The sequence below is a fragment of the Thalassophryne amazonica genome, chromosome 7, assembly GCF_902500255.1.
Source record: "Thalassophryne amazonica chromosome 7, fThaAma1.1, whole genome shotgun sequence".
Lineage (NCBI taxonomy): Eukaryota > Metazoa > Chordata > Actinopteri > Batrachoidiformes > Batrachoididae > Thalassophryne > Thalassophryne amazonica.
The window spans coordinates 103,595,233-103,609,707 of record NC_047109.1 but is presented as its reverse complement, the minus strand read 5'-3'; the positions used below and the strand labels follow the sequence as shown (position 1 = coordinate 103,609,707).

General features: G+C 40.8%; 1 long non-coding RNA gene across 1 annotated transcript; it reads right to left on the bottom strand.

Annotated features, from left to right (window-relative positions):
- Positions 1-309: 309 nt before the first annotated feature.
- On the bottom strand, positions 310-13,454 carry LOC117513366. Its single transcript, XR_004561586.1, has 3 exons — positions 13,338-13,454; positions 5,396-5,401; positions 310-321 (listed from the first exon to the last, which is right to left on the bottom strand). It is a non-coding gene; the product is annotated as an uncharacterized LOC117513366 (long non-coding RNA).
- Positions 13,455-14,475: the final 1,021 nt, after the last annotated feature.

Here is a 14,475-nt window from a genome sequence, read left to right as displayed (position 1 = left end):
AAGTAATGGTTTAATTACTGCCACCTTAAAAGCCTGTGGTACATAGCCAACTAATAAAGATAGATTGATCATATTTAAGATCGAAGCATTAATTAATGGTAGGGCTTCCTTGAGCAGCCTGGTAGGAATGGGGTCTAATAGACATGTTGATGGTTTGGAGGAAGTAACTAATGAAAATAACTCAGACAGAACAATCAGAGAGAAAGAGTCTAACCAAATACCGGCATCACTGAAAGCAGCCAAAGAGAACGATATGTCTTTGGGATGGTTATGAGCAATTTTTTTCTCATGAAATCATTACTAGTTAAAGTTAAAGGAATACTCGGCTCAATAGAGCTCTGACTCTTTGTCAGCCTGGCTACAGTGCTGAAAAGAAACCTGGGGTTGTTCTTATGTTCTTCAATTAGTGATGAGTAGTAAGATGTCCTAGCTTTACGGAGGGCTTTTTTATAGAGCAACAGACTCTTTTTCCAGGCTAAGTGAAGATCTTCTAAATTAGTGAGACGCCATTTCCTCTCCAACTTACGGGTTATCTGCTTTAAGCTGCGAGTTTGTGAGTTATACCACGGAGTCAGGCACTTCTGATTTGAGGCTCTCTTTTTCAGAGGCACTACAGCATCCAAAGTTGTCCTCAATGAGGATATAAAACTATTGATGAGATAATCTATCTCACTCACAGTTTAGGTAGCTTCTCTGCCCTGTGTTGGTATATGGCATTGGAGAACATAAAGAAGGAATCATATCCTTAAACCTAGTTACAGCGCTTTCTGAAAGACTTCTACTGTAATGAAACTTATTCTCCACTGCTGGGTAGTCCATCAGAGTAAATGTAAATGTTATTAAGAAATGATCAGACAGAAGGGGGTTTTCAGGGAATACTGTTAAGTCTTCAATTTCCATACCATAAGTCAGAACAAGATCTAAGATATGATTAAAGTGGTGGGTGGACTCATTTACATTTTGAGCAAAGCCAATCGAGTCTAACAATAGATTAAATGCAGTGTTGAGGCTGTCATTCTCAGCATCTGTGTGGATGTTAATATCGCCCACTATAATTATCTTATCTGAGCTAAGCACTAAGTCAGACAAAAGGTCCGAAAATTCACAGAGAAACTCACAGTAACGACCAGGTGGACGATAGATAACAACAAATAAAACTGGTTTTGGGGACTTCCAATTTGGATGGACAAGACTAAGAGTCAAGCTTTCAAATGAATTAAAGCTCTGTCTGGGTTTTTGATTAATTAATATGCTGGAGTGGGAGATTGCTGCTAATCCACCGCCTCGGCCCGTGCTACGAGCGTTCTGGCAGTTAGTGTGACTCGGGGGTGTTGACTCATTTAAACTAACATATTCATCCTGCTGTAACCAGGTTTCTGTAAGGCAGAATAAATCAATACCCTGGAAAGTCACGGTTTGGAGGATTTAAGAAAATTGGCCAGATTTCTAGAAATGAGAGCTGCTCCATCCAAAGTGGGATGGATGCCGTCTCTCCTAACAAGATCAGGTTTTCCCCAGAAGCTTTGCCAATTATCTGTGAAGCCCACCTCATTTTTTGGACACCACTCAGACAGCCAGCAATTCAGGGAGAACATGCGGCTAAACATGTCACTCCCGGTCCGATTGGGGAGGGGCCCAGAGAAAACTACAGAGTCCGACACTGTTTTTGCAAAGTTACAGACTGATTCAATGTTAATTTTAGTGACCTCCGATTGGCGTAACCGGGTGTCATTACTGCCGACGTGAATTACAATCTTACCAAATTTACTTAGCCTTAGCCAGCAGTTTCAAATTTCCTTCAATGTCGCCTGCTCTGGCCCCCGGAAGACATTTGACTATGGTTGCTGGTGTCGCGAACTTCACATTTCTCAAAACAGAGTCGCCAATAACCAGAGTTTGTTCCTCGGCGGGTGTGTCGCTGAGTGGGGAAAAACGGTTAGAGATGTGAATGGGTTGGCGGTGTACATGGGGCTTCTCTTTAGGACTACGCTTCCTCCTCACAGTCACCCAGTCGGCCTGCTTTCCCGGCTGCTCGGGATCTGCCGGAGGGGAACTAACGGCGGCTAAGCTACCTTGGTCCGCACCAACTACAGGGGCCTGGCTAGCTGTAGGATTTTCCAAGGTGCGGAGCCGAGTCTCCAATTCGCCCAGCCTGGCCTCCAAAGCTACGAATAAGCTACACTTATTACAAGTACCGTTACTGCTAAAGGAGGCCGAGGAATAACTAAACATTTCACACCCAGAGCAGAAAAGTGCGGGAGAGACAGGAGAAGCCGCCATATGAAACCGGCTAAGAGCTAGTAGCTGCGCTATGCTAGCGGATTCCTAAAAACACTCAAAGTGAATAATGTGTAAATAATTTAGAGGTGATTCAGCAGAGGGAGTGCTTTAGTTAAGTCACGTGAAGATTACACTGTGAAACAAATCGTTATCTAGTTAACTAGATCAATCTAACTGCGCAGATTAAACAGCTAACAGATAAAGCAAAACAATCAATGGTCTTGTATGTATTCCATTTTCTTACAATTGCTCCCACAGTTGATTTATTCACACCAACCTGCTTGACTATTGTAGATTCACTCTTCCCAGCCTGGTGCACATCTACAGTTTTCTTCTTGGTGTCCTTCGACAGCTCTTTGGTCTTGGCCATGGCTGAGTTTGGAGTCTGACTGTTTGTGGCTGTGGATAGTGGTCTTTTATACGGATAACAAGTTCCAACAGGTGCCATTAATACAGGTAACAGGTGGAGGACAGAAGAGCTTCTTAAAGAAAAAGTGGTGGTGTTTTCCAGCTGTTGATTGGCTGAGCACACCTTATAGAGTTAACTGCCTGGGAGTGGAACAGGGAGAGTTAGAAAACATGCAGGGCAGGTGCCCTCCAGGTACAGGGTTGGTGATCCTGCTCTGAAGTCAACCTATGAACCACCTCCTATGCTGTCTAGCTCCACTCTCTCCTGCCACCACCTGACAGTCTCCAATTTATTTTAGCTTACATATCCTACAAAGAATGTAATCCACCTGTGTGCACCTTCCTCCGCTCCTATATGTCATCCTGTGCTCCTCCCTTGTCTTAAAGTCGGTATTCACCACAGCCATTTCCATCCATTTTGCAAAATCAACTAACAACTGTCCTTCCACATTCCTGTCCTTGATACCACATCTACCCATTACTTCCTCATCACCTCTGTTCCCGTTGCCAGCATGTCCATTGAAGTCATGCTTGGGCATGAAAGAGTGCTGATTTTCCCTTTCGTATGGTGAGCATACTGGCATAGTATAGCTCTATGACAGGGGTGCTCAAGTTCGGTCCTCGAGAGCTACCTTCCTGATACTCTTAGTTGTCTCCCTGCTCCAACACACCTGAATCCAATGAAAGGCTCATTAAAAGCCTGCTAACGAGTCAATCATCTAACACGGCTCACATGCCATTGAGAAAATGCGTGGCCATTTGTAATGTTAACAGGACAACAGTCAGCAGACAATTATTATCGAGCTGGATATGAAATTTGTCTAAGTGCCCCACGACTGTGAAATTGCACATGTGGCATGCCAGACTGTCGGCTTCCCCCACAAGTGGTTTGTACACCAACCCCCCTCCCCCCCGGCAGGCAAGGCATCTCTCATCTGATCTGATCACAGAGTGACATCTTGATCTGTTCGCTGACAGGACAGGGGGCGTGTCTGGCTGCCCACAGCTGTTGCGACATCTCCGGTTTTGGACATCACAGTTGCAGCACACATCCCGTGATTTGAAGGACACACGTGTGTGTGCTTGTGTGGAAATACAAAAAATGGACCATCAGTCCATTTGGACATGCAGCAGGTGATCTGAATGTCATGTCCAACAGGGCAGTCACATATCAGCAGAAATAAGTCGTATTGAATGCCGTTTGGTCAGTTATCACAGCACTTTTTTAATTTTTTTTAGAAAATACATTTATCTGCTTGTTGATTTTAGCCGTTCATGCTCCTGCTACAAGACAGTGATTGTAGCACAGTGGTAAAGTTTCTGTCTGGTAATTGGACTGTTTGGGTTCAAATCCCATGAGTGGCATTTTTTTTTTATTTAACCATGGGATTATGTATTTTTTTTATGTATTATTTATAATCAACCCAGTGATATTCATTAATTATACAGCTGGTTTTTATTTTATTTTCCTCCACATCAGCGGCGCAATGTGGTGCAGCTCGTCCCATGGAACATAGTGCGAGCAGCTGCTCGCACTGTGTTCTTGCTCAAAAGACACCGTCGCGTGCATGAACCATTGCACCAGCATCGTGCATGCCTGCCCGTTGGCACGTTTCGTGGTGTACTCATCCGAGCGCTACCACCGTGATTCGCCCAGAGATGCATGTATTCACATTATGTGTGAAGGGGCCCTTAAGATTAACGCCCTGCCTCCTTCTACCCTCCACATTTATTTGGCCAGGGAGACCGGCGCTCAGAATGTACTGGCTGCACACCCCATATGGCTGAGCTCTGGGTTGGAGCATCACTCAGTGGAAATGTGTATTGTGATCAGACAGATCAGTATTCCAGATCTTTTTTGTTTGTTTTTTTGTTTTGTTTTTTTTTGTTTTCTCAAATAAATGGACACTGTGTGCTCCAGACCAAAGGCAAAATGGACTATCCGGATTGTCAACAGCAACAAGTCCAAACGGCAGTTTCTGTCATGGTATGGGGTTGTGTCACTTCCCTTGGTAAAGGTAATTGAGACTTGTGTGATGGCAGGATCAGTGCAGAAAAGTACATTGAGATTTTGGAACAATGTATGCTGCCTTCAAGATGACATCTTTTCCTGGGACATCCATGCATTTTTCTACAAGACTATGCAAGACCCCATTCTGCTCACATTACAAAAGCGTGGTTGTGGAAGCAGAGGGCATGGGTACTGGACTGGCCTGCCTGCTGTCCTGACCTGTCCCCAATTGAAAATGTGTGAAGAATTTTGAAATGAATAATACAATGACCTCATACTGTTCCACACCTGAACATGAAGCATCTTGTATTCAAACTGCAATGACATAAAGGCCAAATGAATGTAAAAATCTGAGCTTTTTTTCTTGTTGCTCCCTGCCCACCATTTTCTGCACTGTTACAATTTTTTCTCGTCTGTTGTAAAAATCAAAGTACCTGGAAGGAAAAACCATCAACCAGACAGTCATGACAGTCATTGACCTTTCCTGAAAAATTTCAGAACTCAGCTACATATGTGTTCCAGGTTTGTTGCAAATCAGTGTGACAGCCTAAATTTGATCTTTGATCCCAATTACTGATCTTTTGCAAATTCATTTTGCTTGAGTAATTTAGGATCCTACCTACATATGTATATGTGCCCAATGCTATATATAAATAGATAGATAGATATAGACTGGGTATTGAGGGTTGTGGAGACCGGTAGCTTTGTGGCCTTTTTTGGTGAGGAAAGTTTTGGCTGAAGTTGATATTGTGGATGATGCTGTTGTATTTATGGAATGAATCGATGCCATGATTGTACTTGAGAAGCTATGATAGGAGTCAGAGTGTCTTGGTTTGTGATTGTCTTGGCTCAAGACTAAGATTCATGCTTTCATTGAGTTCCTGGACTCAGCCATCAAAAAAGTATCTGTATGTGGTGAAATTGTGAAACTGGTAGAAAGATTCACCTCCATCACCAGTGACATTCACATCTCTGGGTCAACAACCTTTATGATTGAGAGATTCCTTGGAAGAGCTTCTGGAGTCATGAGGTCATTGAACAGTGGTGTTTAGCAATGTTAACTTTGCAGGAGAATGAAGGCCTGAGTCTTTCGGGTCTTGGATTTTCCCATCTTATGTTGTGAGACTTGGATGCTAAGCAGTGACTTAAAAAGACAACTGGATGTATTTGGTACTAGGTTCTTTCAGAGAAAAGGCCAAATTACTTCATAGCACTTCATAGAGAGATACAGATGAGAAGTACCACTTGCATTGTAACAAAACATCAACGGTGACACTTTAGCCAGGTGGCATGTTTCATTGGGCATGATCCAGCATGCAGGTTTCTCAGTTTTTAGGACCATGGTAACTGCAAAAGGTCAATGCGATGCCACATTTTATCTGGTTGGGGCAGATGCCTATTTTCAAGAGGTGAGGATGGAACAGTTGTAGTTGCCCATGTAGTTGCCTTCCAGAACTCAAGGTAGTTTCATAGCGTGAATGGAGCAACACCCAGAACTAGCATGTAGTCCCAGACCTGACGTGACCTTCATTAAAGTAAGTAATTCAATTCAATTTATTATATTTATACAGCGCCAAATCACAACAAAGCTGCCTCAAGGCGCTTCACACAAGCAGGGTCTAACCTTACCAACCCCTAGATCAAGCACACAGGCGACAGTGGTAAGGAAAAACTCCCTTTGATGATAATGAGGAAGAAACCTCAAGCAGACCAGACTCAGAGGGGTGACCCACTGCTTAGGCCATTCTAACAATTACAAGGTTTTTACAAAGTTTTATAGAGCAGCCAAAACAGAACATAGGAATTCAAGACATCTTCTGCATCAGCATCAGGCATGGCATCTCGCATGTCAGTCCAGCATCCCGTTGTCCACAGACGCCACTCCTACACACTTCCGACCGTACCTCTACAGTAATACAGAAATTAATAAATAAATATTCATTACATGACAGTGTCTTGGGAATGTACATATGTTGTACCTCCTTTTTCAACCATTGCATGATCAGGTCAGGTGTTCTGTATTCACTGTACAGTACATAAACCAATAATAACTACAGCATAAAGACTAAAGAGTGAATGAGTGAGCGAGACGGGAAAATGGACTTTCCCAATGTGACCCATTCTTCAGAAGAATGGTACGTTTGTCATTTCTGTATATATTTCAAAGGGCTGCTGCTGTAAAGCAATCCACGAGCATTCTTTTCTTCTTTGCTCCGTTCTGTGGGGCCGCTGTGTTGTCTGCTGTGGCATGTGGAGCTGGAGCTGAGGAGTTAAGTGGATTAATTACCTTTAAGGTTCTTTTGCGTCTTTTATTTCACAGACAAACTCACTAGGGTCTTTTGAAATGCACGCCTCCCCTTCCCACCCCTCCTCCTGCTCCCCCATGCCTAATGACATAATCACGTAATTAGGTGATTTTCAAATGGAATCGCCACATAAGTATGGGGTTAATTTTCCTCCTGATCTATTTATCTGATTTGCTGGCATTTTAGGTTGCTGTATCATACAGTGTGGAGTTCAGAATGAGCATGAAAGGGGAGGGGTGGCGGGTCAGAAGGGAAAATGTCCAAGAGAAATCTTTGGTAAGAGTAGAAGAATAGCACTGAATACCAATGGGAGATAGCGTTGTGACTGGAGTAATATAGAATTTGATGTCTTATGTGGCCTGTTTAAAATATGAAGTGAAGCTGAAACCTGCTTTACTGTGTAAGTAGTAATTAAAAAAATAAAAAAGGGGGGGTATTATGCAAATTAGTTTTTCCTGCATTTTCTTGGTAAATATGGTTTAGATTTCATGTTAAACATGTTTGAAGTTGCACCATTCCATGTCTTTACATGTTAAACATAACTTCGTTTGGTTTCTCCCATTTTTGTTCAGGCCGTTACACGGCTACTTCCATGTCTTCAAACTGTCAGAAAAGTTTGAAGGTTGTATTTGAAGGTAAGCAATGCCACTTTCGGCTTATTTTATTACACAAAATGAATGTCTACAACAAATTATTGCATCATATTACACTGAACCAAATAATTTCACAAGAAAAAGTATCGTCCCTGAATCATATCATACAACGTAGCTCATGTATCTCAGTGTGTCTAGCGCATTTTATATGGGAGAGATTCACGCCCCAACAGATATTCTTCCTCACACAACTCTCCATGTACATGTAAAGTGGGTGTGCATGATCGTGAACCGGGGGCATATTTTTTGGGAGGTAAACTTGCTAACCATTTGCTCTCATGTGCAAATGACCCTGTTATACATATTAAAAAATGAAGTCATGAAACAGTTGGTCTTCTCACAACAGTATTTTGTGGCCACAAGATTTGTCCCTCATAATGATTCCAAGTAACGATTTGCTTGAGACTCCTTAATACAAAAGGCAAGGAGCCATGGCATTGTACAAATATACATGTACATTGTACAAATATACATGTACATTGTACAAATATACATTTAACGCTTTAAGTGGTTACTGGGATGATCAGCTGTAATTACGTGTTCCCACACGAGGGCGAAGCTACTGAATACTGTGTTAGAAATATGAGCAGAAGAAGAAACAGCAAGATGTGTAACGCTGGCAGCTGCAGGTTTGGTGATTAACACGGCTGCTGTTTTTCTCTTTTCTGCAAATATATGTACTTATGTCTCCATATGTCTACATGCTTTACTTTTTTGTATTCTCCCCTTTCTAATATTATTATATTTAAGTAAATATTGGAGGAGTGGGGTACAATTAGTTATACCCAACAGCTAACGTTATCTTATCTAGCCGGTCTTAGCAACATTCATCGTAGCTTACAAAATAGTTGGTTCTTTTGTGTTTGATAACTCACATTAATTCATACTTTTGGCCACATTTATTTTATATGTATTTGTTAATACAGTTACTGTAGGTTTAACTACGCTATTATACTTTATACACTAATTACCATTTTTGCTTATTGTGTTAGCTTGCTGGGTACGGTTGACTTATTCACAGCTAATTTAGCTCTTCCACTAGCTTATTTTCGCCATTTACAATTCTATTTTACATGGTGTAGATTTTTAATGATTCATCAGTTTATGTGTTCCTCTAAAGACAACATATAGTACCTAAGTTCTTAGGTTTCCATTTGATAGCATAATGATTATACTTTTTATTTTCCTATAGTATGCTAACAGAGTTACTTTAGATAGATACCAGTACACTCACACTCACAGCTTCTGCTTCTACAGCTTAGCCTACTAAATATATTTGATTTTACTACTAGTCTACATACTAATTACCTATACTACAATGGTCTCCTGAGATGTCTTATCCTTCTTATGTCTTATTATTTATTATATTAAGTTTAATTATGGAGTTCCACAAGGTTCTGTGCTAGGACCAATTTTATTCACTTTATACATGCTTCCCTTAGGCAGTATTATTAGACAGCATTGCTTAAATTTTCATTGTTACGCAGATGATACCCAGCTTTATCTATCCACGAAGCCAGAGGACACACACCAATTAGCTAAACTGCAGGATTGTCTTACAGACATAAAGACATGGATGACCTCTAATTTCCTGCTTTTAAAATCAGATAAAACTGAAGTTATTGTACTTGGCCCCACAAATTTTAGAAATATGGTGTCTAACCAGATCCTTACTCTGGATGGCATTACCCTGACCTCTAGTAATACTGTGAGAAATCTTGGAGTCATTTTTGATCAGGATATGTCATTCAATGCGCATATTAAACAAATATGTAGGACTGCTTTTTTGCATTTGCGCAATATCTCTAAAATTAGAAAGGTCTTATCTCAGAGTGATGCTGAAAAACTAATTCATGCATTTATTTCCTCTAGGCTGGACTATTGTAATTCATTATTATCAGGTTGTCCTAAAGGTTCCCTGAAAAGCCTTCAGTTAATTCAAAATGCTGCAGCTAGAGTACTGACAGGGACTAGAAGGAGAGAGCATATCTCACCCATATTGGCCTCTCTTCATTGGCTTCCTGTTAATTCTAGAATAGAATTTAAAATTCTTCTTCTTACTTATAAGGTTTTGAATAATCAGGTCCCATCTTATCTTAGGGACCTCATAGTACCATATCACCCCAATAGAGCGCTTCGCTCTCAGACTGCAAGCTTACTTGTAGTTCCTAGGGTTTGTAATAGTAGAATGGGAGGCAGAGCCTTCAGCTTTCAGGCTCCTCTCCTCTGGAACCAGCTCCCAATTCAGATCAGGGAGACAGACACCCTCTCTACTTTTAAGATTAGGCTTAACTTTCCTTTTTGCTAAAGCTTATAGTTAGGGCTGGATCAGGTGACCCTGAACCATCCCTTAGTTATGCTGCTATAGACTTAGTCTGCTGGGGGGTTCCCATGATGCACTGAGTGTTTCTTTCTTTTTTTGCTCTGTATGCACCACTCTGCATTTAATCATTAGTGATTGATCTCTGCTCCCCTCCACAGCATGTCTTTTTCCTGGTTCTCTCCCTCAGCCCCAACCAGTCCCAGCAGAAGACTGCCCCTCCCTGAGCCTGGTTCTGCTGGAGGTTTCTTCCTGTTAAAAGGGAGTTTTTCCTTCCCACTGTCGCCAAGTGCTTGCTCACAGGGGGTCGTTTTGACCGTTGGGGTTTTTCCGTAATTATTGTATGGCTTTGCCTTACAATATAAAGCGCCTTGGGGCAACTGTTTGTTGTGATTTGGCGCTATATAAATAAAATTGATTTGATTTGATATTATATATACCTTTTTCTTGAGCTGCTTGGGTGGGTAGGGAGAGTTTCCATGGGATAAAAGAGCTTTTTAACCTACCATCCCTGGTTCTCAAGACCAGGCACCGAAGTGGTTCTACTCTACTCTTTTCTACTCTCCTATTTTACTCTTCCTTTTTAGATATACCTTTGTATACTGGCATAGTTCCACCTTAGAATTGTAATATAATATATAAGATATACCTTACTGAATTTTCATGTATTAAGTATCAGGAATTGTGTGTGTCTGGTTTGAAACCCTCCTGCCCTGTGCACCGGCAACATTTCCTGTATATTCATTTTGTGAATTGTTTTTGTAATTTATGTCCCAAGCATGGGCCAAGCAGAGGGTCACCCCTTTGAGTCTGGTCTGCTTGAGGTTTCTTCCTCAGAGGGTGTTTTTCCTTACCACTGTCACTTGTGTGCTTGCTCTGGGGGTTGGTAAGGTTAGACCTTACTTGTGTGAAGCACCTTGAGGCAATTTTGTTGTGATTTGGTGCAATACTTGTATAAATGAAAATAAATTGATTTGTGTACAGATTCTGGCAATGCAAAATACAAATTTTCATGGCATAAGTGGATATAGTACATCAGTTGTATACATCTGTGCCAAAGGTTAGATGGCAGTGACAAACTATGGCCAAATTGTGTCTCTGCAGTTTGCTTCTTCTTGTACATGCCACAGGTTGGGTAGTAGGTTCCTAACTGACGTTAGTACCTGCTTAATATTCAGATGCAGCACACTCATCATAAAATTCATGTTTTCTTGTTGGCGTTGGGAACATATGGTGTATTTGGAGTACTGGACCCCTCTAAGACACACCTTTTGTATAATGGCTAGTGCAGCTTGCCAATGTACAAACGAATTATAAATGTACAGTATTATCAGTCGCAAGTCCAGACCCCCTGTGAAAATGGGAACAAAAGTGATGTTAAATTACAATATAAAGCACACGGTGTTTTTCTATTACTTATTCCTTTTATTGCATTCATTTTTGAGTTTAGATCATTATCACAGTCCCACCATGTCCCATCCCTGTTTGTTGACTTGCAGTGTACATCCCTTTGCACCAGGTGGAAAATAGTATCCTTTATGACCTATATTAAACTTGCCAAAGAATTAGATATTACACCTCCTTCAGAGTAGACTCCCTTTCTCCACATGGATACTCATGTAGCAGGTTGAAGTATTTTATTCTACTGTCTGGATACAGACAATATCCGACTACTTGTGAGAAGACACTGTCTCAGTCAAGCTTCAGCTCATGATGGAGAGAAAGCGGGATGTAAAACCTTGTTTCCAGAGCAACAGATCTCAAATAAGATTTCCCCTTCTTTTGGAAAAGCTGGGGTGACACAGCTGAAATGCTCTCCTCATTGACTCCAAACACAGGTCCAGCGCTCACAAACACTGAGGCCTGTGCTGAGCGCTCTAATATGTGATGTGAAACAAGAAGGTGTCTTTCATTCAAGTCCACTGTGGGCTTAAGCGAGAACAATCAACAGCTCTCCTCAGCAAGGAGGCGTGAGGAGCAATTCTTTTCTCCTCCTGGCCATGGGAGGAGAAGAAATCAGATAATTAAATGTGAGAAACGGTGTAGAAAGAGCGAAAGGGGATGGCCCTTTCTGCACGGCTACCTTCCTGAAGCTACCTGCTCAGGCGTGGAGCTAGCAAGAGAGCTAGCGATGGCTGTATATGGTGAGGGCCCTGCAGTGTGGAAACGGTAACGGAGCAGACCGTGACAAAAAGGAAGGCACAGCTCCTTAATGCTCCACCTGGCAAACACAGATGGTTGTCAGGGACCGGCAAGTCAGGCATGTCCTCTTGGAGTGGCACCACGTCCATCAGAGCCCTCGCTGAATGGGCCCTCTTGCTGTTTGCGCGGCCTGAACTCCAATGATATGCCTCACTCCCTTCTGAAAGTCCACAGTGTGGATTCTGCGCGGCACCAATGGGAGGCGAGGTGTTGAGCTGAGGCCATTGTTGGAGACAGATAATGGGAGAGGGAGGAAAGTGTTAAAAATGATTGTGTCTCTGTCGGGGCTCTGTGTAGAGATCTGTGGCCCGAATCACATCATAATAAGGAAGTGAAGCGGAGCAGCTCTATTTTTTATTCTCCTTCAACAAGACGTGACATGGCGCCCATGTTTGGTCTCCTGGTCAAATATGTTGCCACTGCTGGATTAAGCAAGCTATTGTTGAGGAGCAAACAGGTCACTTGAGAAGGTGAAAGCAATGAAATGGGGAGAAATACAACAAATAGGCAAATATCCAAACACACTTATGCAAAAAAACTAAACTAAAAAAATAATTCTGCAATTTTATATATTTTTTAATCAGTACCTTGTGAAGTGATTAAATTTAAGGCAAGTATTTTTTAGGTTTTTTTTTTTTTTTTTTTTTTTTTTTGGCTGATTCATGTGCCTCAGACTAACAACCCATTCAGGATCTCGTCAGATTCATGCACCAGATTCTGGGGGTAAGCACTGACTCAGGTGGGGCATCAGGGCCTCTAACACATCTATTTTTCCTCTGTGATTTAGCACTATATGCCATAACAATAACAATACAATTTCACTGTGATTTATAAATTTCATTCACGTTTAGATAAAAAAAAACAAAACAAAAAAAAAAAAAACAAGTACAAACCATAGCATTTTCACTTGCAATAAGACTGGCATATGTACATATCTGGGTGACTACATGTTTTTCCTCCATTACTCAAAAGGGTACCAGTACAGATAATACAAAAATAAGTAAATTAATAATAATAATAATAAAGTATATACTCTGATTCAAACTTTATTTTATACAAATCCATTTAAGTACCTCTTTTCATCATCAACCTGACTGGTATTTATAACAGTAGTTATGTGGACATACCCATCATTAAAATATAGCTTAAAGTTGTACCGCCACTGGGCTTTTTAAGATTTAAGTCATAAAAATAATTTTCTTTGGCACGACTATCATTTTATTCCTTAGTCTTTATAAATAATGGATTCATAATGTGACATTGCCAAAATAATCAAAATTCACACAGTCTGGAAAAAAAATGAATAATGAAATCCCTTGAAGGGGAAAAAAATTAAAACAGACAGCCATAAACTACTTTTGGTAGCAACATCATAGATCATGTAGGGGCATCCCCCGACTTTCACGAGAGACGCTGGGAAGCACACAGCAACAGCCAATCAGAGTAGAGAAAGACAGTGTGATGTCAGCAGGCTGCTCACTCAAACAAAATAAACCAATATGGCAGAAAATGTGCCAAATTTGGTGGAAATAAACACTTCTAAATCTCAAAACACTGCTTTTGAAACCAGATAACACCTCTGAAGTGATTTATGAGACATCTTATGGGTGTTAGCATGCACGCCCCGAGAATGCGCATCAAACACATGATTAAAGGTCATTTCCGGTAAGTTGAAAACCACATACATGCACATAGGTGCTTCCTCCTGTAGATGGCATTAAAAAGAAAATTAAATATTACTTATGGAATTCCCCCTAGGTCAATATGTTCTCTTCATTAAAATAAGCTGTAATTCTGCAACACACTTCAAAAATAAACCTACATTATAATGCTTGGATTTTGATAGAAACTAAATTTTGCCAGATTTGTGAAATTTGAAAAGCCGTATAGCTTTATATTTTGTGTTCCTTTCTTCAATGATCTCGTCTGTATGCATGGCATTTAGCAGTACTTACTAAATTTTAGTAGTTCTGAAACACCCATTGATTGTTCAGGCCAGTAACTTTAACATGCACATCCACATCACCTTACTTAACCTAAATATTTGTTTTAAAAGACGATGTTGTACATTTCAGGCAGTTTGAAATTTCAAACAATACCTTGATGTACCTTCAATGTGCAATTGCAGTGATTCCAAAAGTGTGGCAGTGGTCCCCTAGTGGGCCATAAAGGTATTGCATGTGAGCAATAAGGTCATTAAAAATAGATTTAAAAAGTCTTGATTTTTCAATTTTACATTAAAGATTAAAATTACCTTAAAATGTTTGATTATTTCAAAAAATGTCATCAGAAGTA